Below are 12,165 nucleotides of genomic sequence, written 5' to 3'. Positions count from 1 at the left end.
ATGTTGGTTTGTTTTTCTTTAATCTTCCTTCTACTATTAATCTGAGGCCTAAAATTGCTTCCCTTGTCCCTATACTTTTCCTGAAACCAAATTGGTCTTCTCCTAACACTTCTTCCACTCTCCTCTCAATTCTTCTGTATAAAATTCTAGTTAAGATTTTTGATGCATGACTAGTTAAACTAATTGTTCTGTATTCTTCACATTTATCTGCCCCTGTGTTAACAATTAAAAAATAAAAATATTTCCAAAAAGTTTTTCCAAATCGAACACCCACCACAAAAAAATGCTTATGTAGCCGTACTCTACGTTTTGGCGTCACAGGTGACCGGTAGAATTAAATAAATGAATAATATTTAAAGTGTAAAAAAGTAACTTGGTATGGGTGGGTCTCGAATGTGATCGCCCGGTCGATTGGGTACCTGGTGCGATAAGCCTCGCGGCTACACAAGTCTGCCGATCGTACAAGCGAATTTTTTCTATGTAATTTGTGAAATTACATTAGTTTAGTTACTGCCTAGTCTAGTGGTGAACGCGTCTTCCCAAATCAGCTGTCTGAAAGTCGAGAGTTCCAGCGTTCAAGTCCTATTAAAGTCAGTTATTTTTATACGGATTTGAATACTATATCGTGGATACCGGTGTTCTTTGGTAGTTGGGTTTCAAATAACCACACATCTCAGGAATAGTCGAAATAAGACTGTACTACATTTCATCTACACTCATACATATCATCCTCATTCATCCTCTAAAGTAATACCTGAACGGTAATTCCCGTAGGCTAAACAGGAAAAAATAAATAAAAAGTTAGTGCCGACCGTTGCCGCAAGTACCACTACACCCGGGTGAATTAAATACGGTATGCACGCGCGCTTTAGTTAGAATCATCCAAATTAAGAATCATCTAAATTTAATTTTTCGAAATATCTCGACCGTAACGCCACCTAGCAGGTCCAAACTAATTCAGAAACCTTCACCGCGTGCCTACAACTCACATATTTAATACAATTTTATTTTTAACAGTATCCAGGTATGTTAAACGCTGTTTTTATTTATTTTAATTTTTTACACTTTATTCACAGTCCTTTTTCTGACTACTTAGGCAAAAGACTCAGTGCTTAGGTACTTTTGCCTGCGAGATTTTTTCTTCAGATTTTTTTTTTCTTTTTGCTTAGGTACTTTTTTGCTTGGGAGATCTTTCTGACGAATTTGAAAAATGTAAAATTTTGTAATATGTATCTTGTCCGCACGGGTAATAATATATATATATAGAAGAAAGTCTATTTGTATATTTGTTTGTTTCGTAAATATCTCGACACTAACCCCACGTAGCGATTATAGATCTACAAAACTTTTTTCTTCTCACGTTAACTAATATATATTCTGAATAAGGGCCAAATCCGTCCATAAATACAATTTTTCCAAATATTTCAACCCTAAAACCACACAACTGGTCAATTTTTTGTAAAATTATTTGTCTTCACGTAACTAAAAAATATTCTGAATATGAGCCAAATCGGACCACATATCCTATTTTTCCAAATATCTCAACCCCTTGACTGCCTACAATTTATGAATGGCTGATATTTTTTTTTTGGATGATAAATGAACCATATAAGTATGAAGTTTGTGCATGGGAATATGAAATGGAAATTTTGTAGCGTATAAAAAAATGCTAATTTCTGACCGGAATTCGAACCCGGGTTCCCCGGATGAAAGTCCGAGACGCTACCATTCACCACGGAGATCGCGATAATTTATTTTAATTGTTGATTTATTTTAAATACTGACAAATTAGTTAGATATTTATTTTTAGTTCCCAAACTCCCGGATAGGATAGTACAGAACATTAAGGTTTTTCATGTACTGTTCTGCTGCACATCTTCCTACACTTAGATAAATATTCCCCGCTTCACTGTTTGTAAATTATACATCTTCATTGAGATGGCGGATGGCTATAAGGAGATCAAAAAGAGAAGAAGAAATCATCATATGAAACATTTACAATGACCTAATTCGAACCCGGAGGTCCCGGGTTCGAATCCCGGTCAGACATGGCATTTTTCACACACGCTACAAATCATTCATATCATCCTCTGCAGTAATGCTTAACTGCGGACCCGGAGGTTAAACAAAAGGAAAAAAAACGAAACAGGGAACAAATCAATTTACAAGCGATATATTTTATAACAAAGAACAAGATAAATTTTATTTATTATTTAAATGTTTAAAAATAATGGAATATTATTACACTTTATCTCATAGCATTATGTTATCTATCACTTACATTGTAATAACATAACTCCATTGTTTCATTATTATTAATTCATTATCATCCATTACTAATTGTTATTGGGCGTCTGCCTGTTGTTGCTGAGAAAATAAAATTTCGTTTTGTTTTTCTTAACTCGTAATTGTTTTGTGAATCATATTTTGCATTAAAGCTAACGTTATTATAAATGGACAATACTGCCTGGCATATATTATTCGTAGAAATAATTTCTCTCTATCTCAACAAAAGATATCTATAATTAAATCAATTTTTAATAATTCATATATATATTCTTTAGCACTCTCTAAACCCTCTATTAAAACTTTCTTTCTCTCTCTCTCTTTCACTCCTCAATCTTTCATATATTATTTCAAAAATAATGCACGTATGGGGTACGGTAAACTAAACTATTAAAATCTCCAAAGACAATTTATTAAACAACATTTATTTTAATAATTAAATTTGAAAAAAATTACAAAAATACAAATATATATAAATTATATTCTAAAAGTAAAGTGTTTTTAAAGTATTATGAATTAGCAACTTCATTTAAAGACGACAGGCAATAATAAGATGTGTTAGTATCGCCTAAACCAGAGGTTTCCAAACTTATTTTTCTCATAGACCACTTTCAAAATTTTGCTGGTTCCGGTGGACCCCCTGCAGCTACATTTCTACCATATTTCCAGTCGACGGAAAATGTGAAGATTAGATCGAACTATGAAAATTTGCGTTACGGCTGAGTTCCACGAACTAACAGCTTCCGAAAAAAAGTGAGAATCTATAGGTTAATTTTTGATTGACTGTGCTGTGAGTGGATGTCAAAAAAATAAAGTTGGATGGAAGCATTTTTTTTGATCGGCCAACTTTACTTTTTTGACATCCACTCACAGCAAAGACAATCAAAAATTAACCAAATAATTCTCACTTTTTTTTTCGGAAGCTGTTAGTTCGTGGAACTCAGCCGTAACGCAAATTTTCATAGTTTGATCTTCACATTTTCCGTCGACTGGAAATATGGTAGAAATGTAGCTGCAAGGGGTCCACCGGAACCAGCAAAATTTTGAAAGTGGTCTATGAGAAAAATAAGTCTGGGAACCTCTAACCCACCGGATTGGTCTAGTTGGGAACGCGGCTTCCCAAATCAGCTGATTTGGAAGTCGAGAGTTCCAGCGTTCAAGTCCTAGTAAAGTCAGTTATTTTTACACGGATTTGAATACTAGATCGTGGATACCGGTGTTCTTTTGTGGTTGGGTTTCAATTAACCACACATCTCAGGAATGGTCGAAATGAGAATGTACAAGACTACACTTCATTTACACTCATACATATCATCCTCTGAAGAATTATCTAAACGGTAGTTACCGGAGGCTAAACAGGAAAATTAAACGAAAAGGAAAAGTTTGGGAACCTCTGGCCTAGATTGATAAGTGGAACAGTGATTTTTATTTATTGAAGAGAAAAGTTTAAAAGTACAAGCGGATATATTATTTTAAAGTTATTTTGGTTTTAGAAAGCGCAATGATGGTAAGCCACCCTAAAAATTATTTCGTAATGAGGTAGGGTACGTAAATGAACGATGACGAACCCTTTTTTTGCCTTTCCTTGATCAATTTTCATTATTAAAAATTAAAAACATTTTTACACAAGTAGTAATCAATTTTGGACACCTAATAATAGCATTTTGAGACGCCGCTCGCTACGGCAACCCTTCCGGAGAGCCTAACTGCGGAGGCGTGATGTAGGCATGCCCTGCAGCTAGTATATATATATATAAACTACTCTTGTAATATTATAAAAAGAATGTAAATGAGTCATTTAATTTTTCACGTAAAATATACTTTAATCAAAATAAATTTAAAAAATTTCATTTTAATAAAAAGTATAAAGACAATATTGCATTGTGTTTAATATAGTTGATTTCATTGTCATGTCTTTTATTTTAAAGACAACAAAAAAAAGAAACAAAAACAAAAGGAATACTTTTAATTAAGTTTTTTAATTCATCGGGGAAATGAAGTATAACAGTGTATTGTTGAATAAAGAAAAAGTAGAAAGAGAGGAAACGTTGAAGAAGTAAACGGAGATCAAGCTAAACTTTAATAAAAACAAAGACAAAAGGATAGTAGATTTTGTACAACAGGCAATGCAGTATAGGAGCGAAGACAGAAAAAGAGGGAAGATGTGGTTGTGTGGTTGGGTATTAGAAGTGCAATCTACCAGCGACGTACAGTAATACGAAACGCAAAGAATTTTCGCGTAAAGCTTAGCTTTATTGGTTTGTTCAACCACTCTGCTAACACATATATAACTTAAACCGTTGTATACTAAATGACGTATATTCTTTATTCATGCTTTCTTTTTTTTTTTTTTGTAGTTTTCCTTTTAATTCTGTAGGATAGTGAATAAGTAAAATCAAAATTTTTTTAATCTATAACATCCTAACTGATGTAGATAAACTTTTTTATATATATACCATAACTTGATTATAATCATTATGTAATTTGTACCACCTACGCGCATATATATAAAAGTTATCAGTTATGAAAAAAAAAACATTATATTCTAAGAACTTATACCATACAAATTTCCTGTTTTTCTCTTAATGGTTCGTATGATATAACAACACTCTTCTAATAATAAGCCAAATAATCACTTTCAACTGAAACAATTTTAAATGAAGTGCAGCAAAAAAAGCTTATATGTAAATTTAATAAGCGCACAAGGAAGTCATGTAGTGTCCACATCATTTTTTTTTTTTATCTCTTCCAAGGAATTACAGCAATACAGGTAACCAAAAAAAAAATAATACTTTGTGAGCAATATTAGGAATTAGATAGTTAAAGTTTAAGAGGTATTCTTCTAAACCTATTGTTGGGTAAAGTTAACTAAAAAACACAGCTCGTATTTGCCAAAAGAAATTGGACTTTAATGTGATAGAAACAAATGAACTTATGTTAAATCATAACCTTAAATTCTAAAAAGAAATTATGAAAATAACATAATTTAATGATACATTAGAATATCAACTGAAATCAGCATATGAACAATGATGTTAAATGAAAAAAAAAAAAACATGAATATACACTTTTAAATACAGATTTTGACAATATACATTTTTGACAAAGCCTGAAAAACAAGAGAACATGAAACACCTTAATTTTAATTGTAAATTTAGAAAAACATAATATCAATAGAAAAATGTAACTGGCAAACAGTTGTACTACTCACATATATTATAATGTGACAAATAGCAATGAACGGGTGTCATTAAATTAGATAAACGAATTCCAATAAATCTTAATTAGCACTGGCCTTTTCTGAATTAAGAACATCAACAAACTTAACGTTAAATAATTAATACATGTAATTCTATTTTAGTGCAGAAAAAAGGCCACAATGATATTCTAGTACAAAAAGAGTTAATAGCAATAATCAAATTGTGATAAGTAAACATAAAAATAAAGAGTTAATTACAATATAATCGCACTGAAATTAATTGAGCACGTAAAATAGGTTGCAGCTGAACAATGACAACCTTATAGTAACCTGTCATGACTGTACTTAAGTGAAATTGAAACTTGAAAGGCATAGGTATGATGAACTGAATGTTCCACAAATTTTAATAACATAACGGTTTAACGTAATAAGTAATGGAAAACTGAACTTGCCTGTAGCACACAAATATTTGTAAGAGAGGAACTCATGAATGAAGGTAAAACGAATACATACAGTAAATTCCTGGGCGTAGTCCGCCGTGGTGTATCAGGAATACAGTGGTGAGAATGTGGTTCGAGGTTGAGCAAGACTGGGCGTCTGAAATGTGTGGCAATGAATTTGAAGAAATTATGCTTCGCTGAAATTGTAAAAAAGAAGCTGGAGAAAATTCGGCGTCGACAGAATTGACAGCTTGTAATGATTGAAGCACTTTCCACAGAGAAGTAATGTAGAATTTGAAGAATAACTTAACGAAGAATCGAGGCTGGACGAACATTAGAAAACTGTGAAATCACGAAAAACTGACGAGTAGAATTAGAAAATATTTTAATACCGCAACGTTTATAAGTGCGAAGACGACGAAAGTATTAACATTAAGTGAAAGAAAGAAAACATCGAAGCCTGGCCCTCCAAGAAGACCAGGATCCGCAGAACGTGAAAGTCCGAACTAGAATGAATAAAAGCTGGCGTGGTGAGAAGTAGGGAAAGCGAACAAAGCAATGGACAGAAGAGTGTGTGTGTGTTGACAACAAGAGTAGTGTCTTAGTGTTAGTATGAGAACGATTAGAGAAACGGTGTGGAATTCGGGAACGAAGACATAACAAAAAATAATTTAAGCGAGCAGTCCACTAAAGAATTACGTAAGCCTGATAAAAATAATTTCTGAATACGCAAGTTGAAGAAATGACATCAGGGCAGACAAAGAAAAATAGACTTCTAGGAACTATGGCAACATTGAAATTGGTTGAGAATAAAAAAAAAACACTAAGCCTAATATATACATTAAGACTAAACAGCAATGAAATAATGCGTGATATAAATACGCTAACGCCAATACGACGATGCAATAGTCAGACAAGAGGAAATTGATATCGAAAATCCAAATAACCTATTTAAAAATACACGTACATAAGCCTTACAAAAAAGCAAAATAAATTACCAAGCCTGTAAACTACAAGACTCGACCATAACCTTGAATTCATTGGAATAAAACGACTTTACGCCAACGGCGTAAACACCTATTTTTAATTTCCTGGTATCATAGTTCTACAGGTATACTGTAACAAAAAGTATGCTAATCAATAACAAAAGGAGTATGTCTTTTTTTAATTTCTGAACGTTTCAAGACCCAGGATCCCATAAAAACAAAAAAAAAGTGATGGGTAATGAACGTAAGTACGTATACTGTTGTGTTTGAAACTTAATAACGTTTGATCGGATGAACCTATTTTGATTAAATTTGGTACAGAGACTCGAGTATATGGGGCAATTTAATGGTAAAAGTTTAGGGTCACTACCTCCAAGTTAGAATAAAAGTCCCTTTATTACTCTTTAGATAAATGTGTTATATGTACTTTTACTCCAAGATGGGGACTACGTAGTTTTTTTAGGGTTAATTTTCTCAAACTTTTGTAAACACAACCCCACTTTATATTAAGTTAAGTACTTGCGTGCATGCTTATCTTACCACTTAAAAAAATTTTCTCTTTCCTCAAAAAATCTTTTTATTTATTGCATATTTTTAAACCGATTTTTACTTCCTTGTACAAAGTAAAGGAAGTACTTTGATCGCGAAAAATTTCAGATTTCAACGGAAATATCCATCTTGACCATCCCTTAATCCAATTTTGACTAGTTTCGGCGTGACGTCTATGGCTACGTATGTATCTCAAAAATATTAGCCGTATGATGTTGAAATTTTGAATTTAGTACTGTTGTAACATCTACTTGTGAACCTCCTTTTTTGATTCCAATCGATTGAACTAAAAATGTCAAAAAGCTTAAAATCAGTTTTTTTTTAGATTTTGGACTTTTTCTTAATTGCCGTAATAAGCGCTCATTGAGAACTTTTCAAAGATTGATCATAAGTGGTACTTATTTTCATTGGTTCCAGAATTATAGTCAAATGAAATTTTAATTAATGAAATATTTTTATTTTATAAGGGGAAGGCAAATCGGTTCGAATCGGATTTGAACTCCTTTTTTTTAATTTAAATATATTGATTTATTAATAATAAATCAATATATTTAATTTATATATTAATTTATATAATCAGAGGTTTTATTATTAACCTCTGTAAACAGTTTTACAATAAATAATAATTCAATAATAACAATAAAAAAATGTGAAAAAATAGCAGTCGTTTTTGATGAAATAAAATTTTATGTACTTTTCATTTTAAAATATGTATGTGTGTATGTAATTTAAAAGGAGTACAAGTCATGAGGTGTCCACATCAAATTTGGTGAAACATCTGATTATTCGTTTTTGTTTTCATTTTTTTGATGATTACTTCATAATAATTAAAAAAAAAAAAAAACAGTATTATTTATTTAAAGAGTGATAATAGGACTCTTATTCTATCCTAATATTTCAGGTAAGATTGTTGAATTAATAATTGTATAAATATTTGATGTTAATAAAAACTAATATTTTAGCAAATGTTTAACTGTCCACTTTATTAAAGAATTGGAGGATCGTATCTCACTTTCAAAAGAAATAAGTTTGAAAGAAGTGCACCAAAAAATATTTATGTGTAATTTAATAGGCGTACAAGGAAGTCATGTGGTATCCACATCTGATTTGGTGAAATTTCGGATTATTTTTTTTTTTCATTTTGTTGATGGTTACATCACAGTAATTTAAAAAACATAGTATTAGATAGATAAAAGAGTTACATTTATCTATAGAGTAATAAAGGGACTTTACTCTAACCTAATATTTCAGGTAAGATTGTTGAATTAATAATTGTATAAATATTTGATGTTAATAAAAACTAATATTTTAGCAAATGTTTAACTGTCCACTTTATTAAAGAATTGGAGGATCGTACCTCACTTTCTAAAGAAATAAGTTTGAAAGAAGTGCACCAAAAAATATTTATGTGTAATTTAATAGGCGTACAAGGAAGTCATGTGGTATCCACATCTGATTTGGTGAAATTTCGGATTATTTTTTTTTTTCATTTTGTTGATGGTACATCACAGTAATTTAAAAAACATAGTATTAGATAGATAAAAGAGTTACATTTATCTATAGAGTAATAAAGGGACTTTATTACTTTATTAAAATTTGCAAAAACGGGAAAATCACAGTAATAATTAACCGAGGTACTAAAACAGCCCGCAGTATTTTTTTTATTTCGTATTAGCTTTAGATTTACATCCAGTAACAAACTTTGAACAATTAATGTTGAAATTAATAGCCCCAACACTAATAATAATAATTATTTATAACACTACTTCAAATTAAATCGTTTTTCCTTAAAACCGTTTTCTTAATCTATAATTGCTTCATTTTTTTAAATTAAGAAATAGTGGAAAAACTATTATAAATAAACTGGTAAATAATCGAACGGATGTTTTATTTAATAATCTTAATTTGCTCAGAACAGGAAATAGATAGTATAATTATAAAATAAATAGACGGAGTATAACCGATAACAACAAAGGATAGCATGAAAGACTAGCCAGATAATGTGTGTGACTCCCCCCCCCCCTGATCAACCGTTAGGTATTGCTTCAGAGGACGAAATGAATAACCCACCGGGTTGGTCTAGTGGTGAACGCGTCTTCCCAAATCAGCTGATTAGGAAGCCGAGAGTTCCAGCGTTCAAGTCCTAGTAAAGCCAGTTATTTTTACACGGATTTGAATACTAGATCGTGGGATACCGGTATTCTTTGGTGGTTGGGTTTCAATTAACCACACATCTCAGGAATGGTCGAACTGCGAATGTACAAGACTTACACTTAATTTACACTCATACAATATCATCTTCATTCATCCTCTGAAGTATTATCTGAACGGTAGTTACCGGAGGCTAAACAGGAAAAAGCAAGGATGAAATGAATGATTTGTATCGTGTGTGAAAACGCCATGCTTGACCGGGATGCGAACCGGGAGTAATCCGGATGAAAGGAATGTGTGTGACTTGGGTGGGAGTAAAGAGGCGTGATCTAACGCTATATAAAGCCTTACAAAGTGGAAGAAGTGCCAGTACAGCGAGTTTTGAAGATGGAATATATCTCAAACTTTTCAACAAAATTATGATTTAATTATGAAGAAGCTAAGAAGTGTAGATTAATTGAACTCAATATAAAAAAGTAATATTTTCCTGGCATTGATTACTTATTTTTATACAGTGGAAAATTAATCGTACTAGAAAAAGATTTATTTTTGGGAGTACGTTTAAACAAACCAAAAAAAAAATTTATAATGTTCAATAAATACATCGGTATTTTTCTATTTTTTCTGATGCCACACCTCTAAAATCACCATCCATTTTGTTTTTTTATTTGTCTACGTTTACTATGTTAAATGAAAGAAACTAAAAAAAATATTCCACTGAAAAATTTACAAACAATAAAAATTACCTTAATTTTCTCTTTTGGTGATGGTGGGTGAATTGTGATGAAATATTTTTATATTATTATTAAAAGGTTTTAAAAAGTCTATATTTTTTGGCCCTCCAACTTAAAATATTGTCCCCAAAGTTTTTTTTTGTTACCTGCCCTACTATTATCCTTAAGAAGACATTATAAAGTTGATTAAAAATATGCAATAAATAATTTTTTTTGAACTAAGGGGCAATTTTTTTTTAAATGGTAAGGTAAATATGTATGTAATAAGCTTAATATACAGTGGGGTTACGTTTAAAAAAATTCGCTTTCTCAAATTTTTTCCCTAAAAAACTATTTACCCGACCATCTGGAGATATTGACTCCACCAACATTTTACGAGCAAACTAACCCATACACACGAGTCTCCGCGTCAAATTTCATCAAAATTTGTATATCCAGCGAAAGGTTATTAAGTTTTAAACACGCCAATACACACTTACGTATGTACGAACGTTACTTCCAATTTATTTTGCTGTTTGGAATTCCTGATCATTAAAGTTGAAAATACAAAAAAACCTTACCTGAATTTTTTAATTGTTACCTTTCTATTTGCAACATAGCTATAAGCCAGTAAAATAAAATCAATTAAATAAAGAAAACGTTATTACAATGAATTATATTTTTAAAAATCAAAAGAAAAACGATTATTAGTACTTGGAGTAACAGAAACTGTTCCCTTGATATGTACCTATATATATATATATAAGAATGTAAAAAAAAAAACAAAATAAACGTCCAGCTCACTTCCTATTAACTGTCTACAAACCAGACTAGGGACAACTTTTCACATCCGGTTAACTAAAGTCCACGACAGACTAGGATATAATGAAAAAGAGGGGATGAATAAAAGGAAAGTTTGTGTGTGTGTGTGTGTGTGTGTGTGTAAGCGTGAAAGTGAGAAGGAGAAAGAAGGTTGGTTAGTATGTTTCTTAAATACAAAGCTTAATAATCCTGGAAAAAACGAATCGATAATTATAACAACCTTAGTACAGATTAATCGTTTTAAACAACAAAGAGGGATGTATTTTTGGCTTCGAATAAGAAATAAAAATATACGTGACGAATATAAAAATGTTCAAATCAATTCCAATATATACATAAATAAATCTGTTTGGTGTAAGTGAATTCGTGGATTCCGTTACCGCGGCAACGTGGAATTTTTCGTTTCCTTTATATCTGCGAATATATTACGCCGGTCTATGGGAGTTTTTTTTTTTATATATAAATAGCAGATATACTGTATTACAAACTGTTTTTATTACAATAGAATATACACAAAAATGAGTTATACATCTGCAACACAAGACGAAGATTGTTCAATTAATACTAGGTATAGTACAATTTATGACAGATATTGCCTCTGTTTTCCTGTTTAGCCTCCGGTAACTACCGTTAAGATATTTCTTCAGAGGATGAATGAGGATTTTCGTTCAATATTTCCATCAACGGTCATGCTATAGAAGAAGCGAATAACATCAAGTACTTAGGAGTTATCCTCCAGAAAAACGGTAGATACACCGAGCACATAGTCAATGTATGCAACAAGGCAGAAAGGATGATAAAAAGTCTAAACATCATTATGTCATCGCAGAATGCCCCTCGGGCCTCAAAGCGCCGTTTACTGGCGACCACCGTCGTGTCTTCGCTTATGTATGCCGTTCCGGCCTGGTGGCGCTCTATCGCCATCAGGCGCAACAAAGAGAGACTGGCGAGGACGCACAGGTGTGTGCTCCTAGGTGTTGTGTCCGCACACAGGACAGTGTCCTATGCCACCCTGTGCG

Source organism: Lycorma delicatula, chromosome 11, assembly GCF_047948215.1.
Source record: "Lycorma delicatula isolate Av1 chromosome 11, ASM4794821v1, whole genome shotgun sequence".
Taxonomy (NCBI): domain Eukaryota; kingdom Metazoa; phylum Arthropoda; class Insecta; order Hemiptera; family Fulgoridae; genus Lycorma; species Lycorma delicatula.
This window is presented reverse-complemented; position numbering follows the sequence as displayed.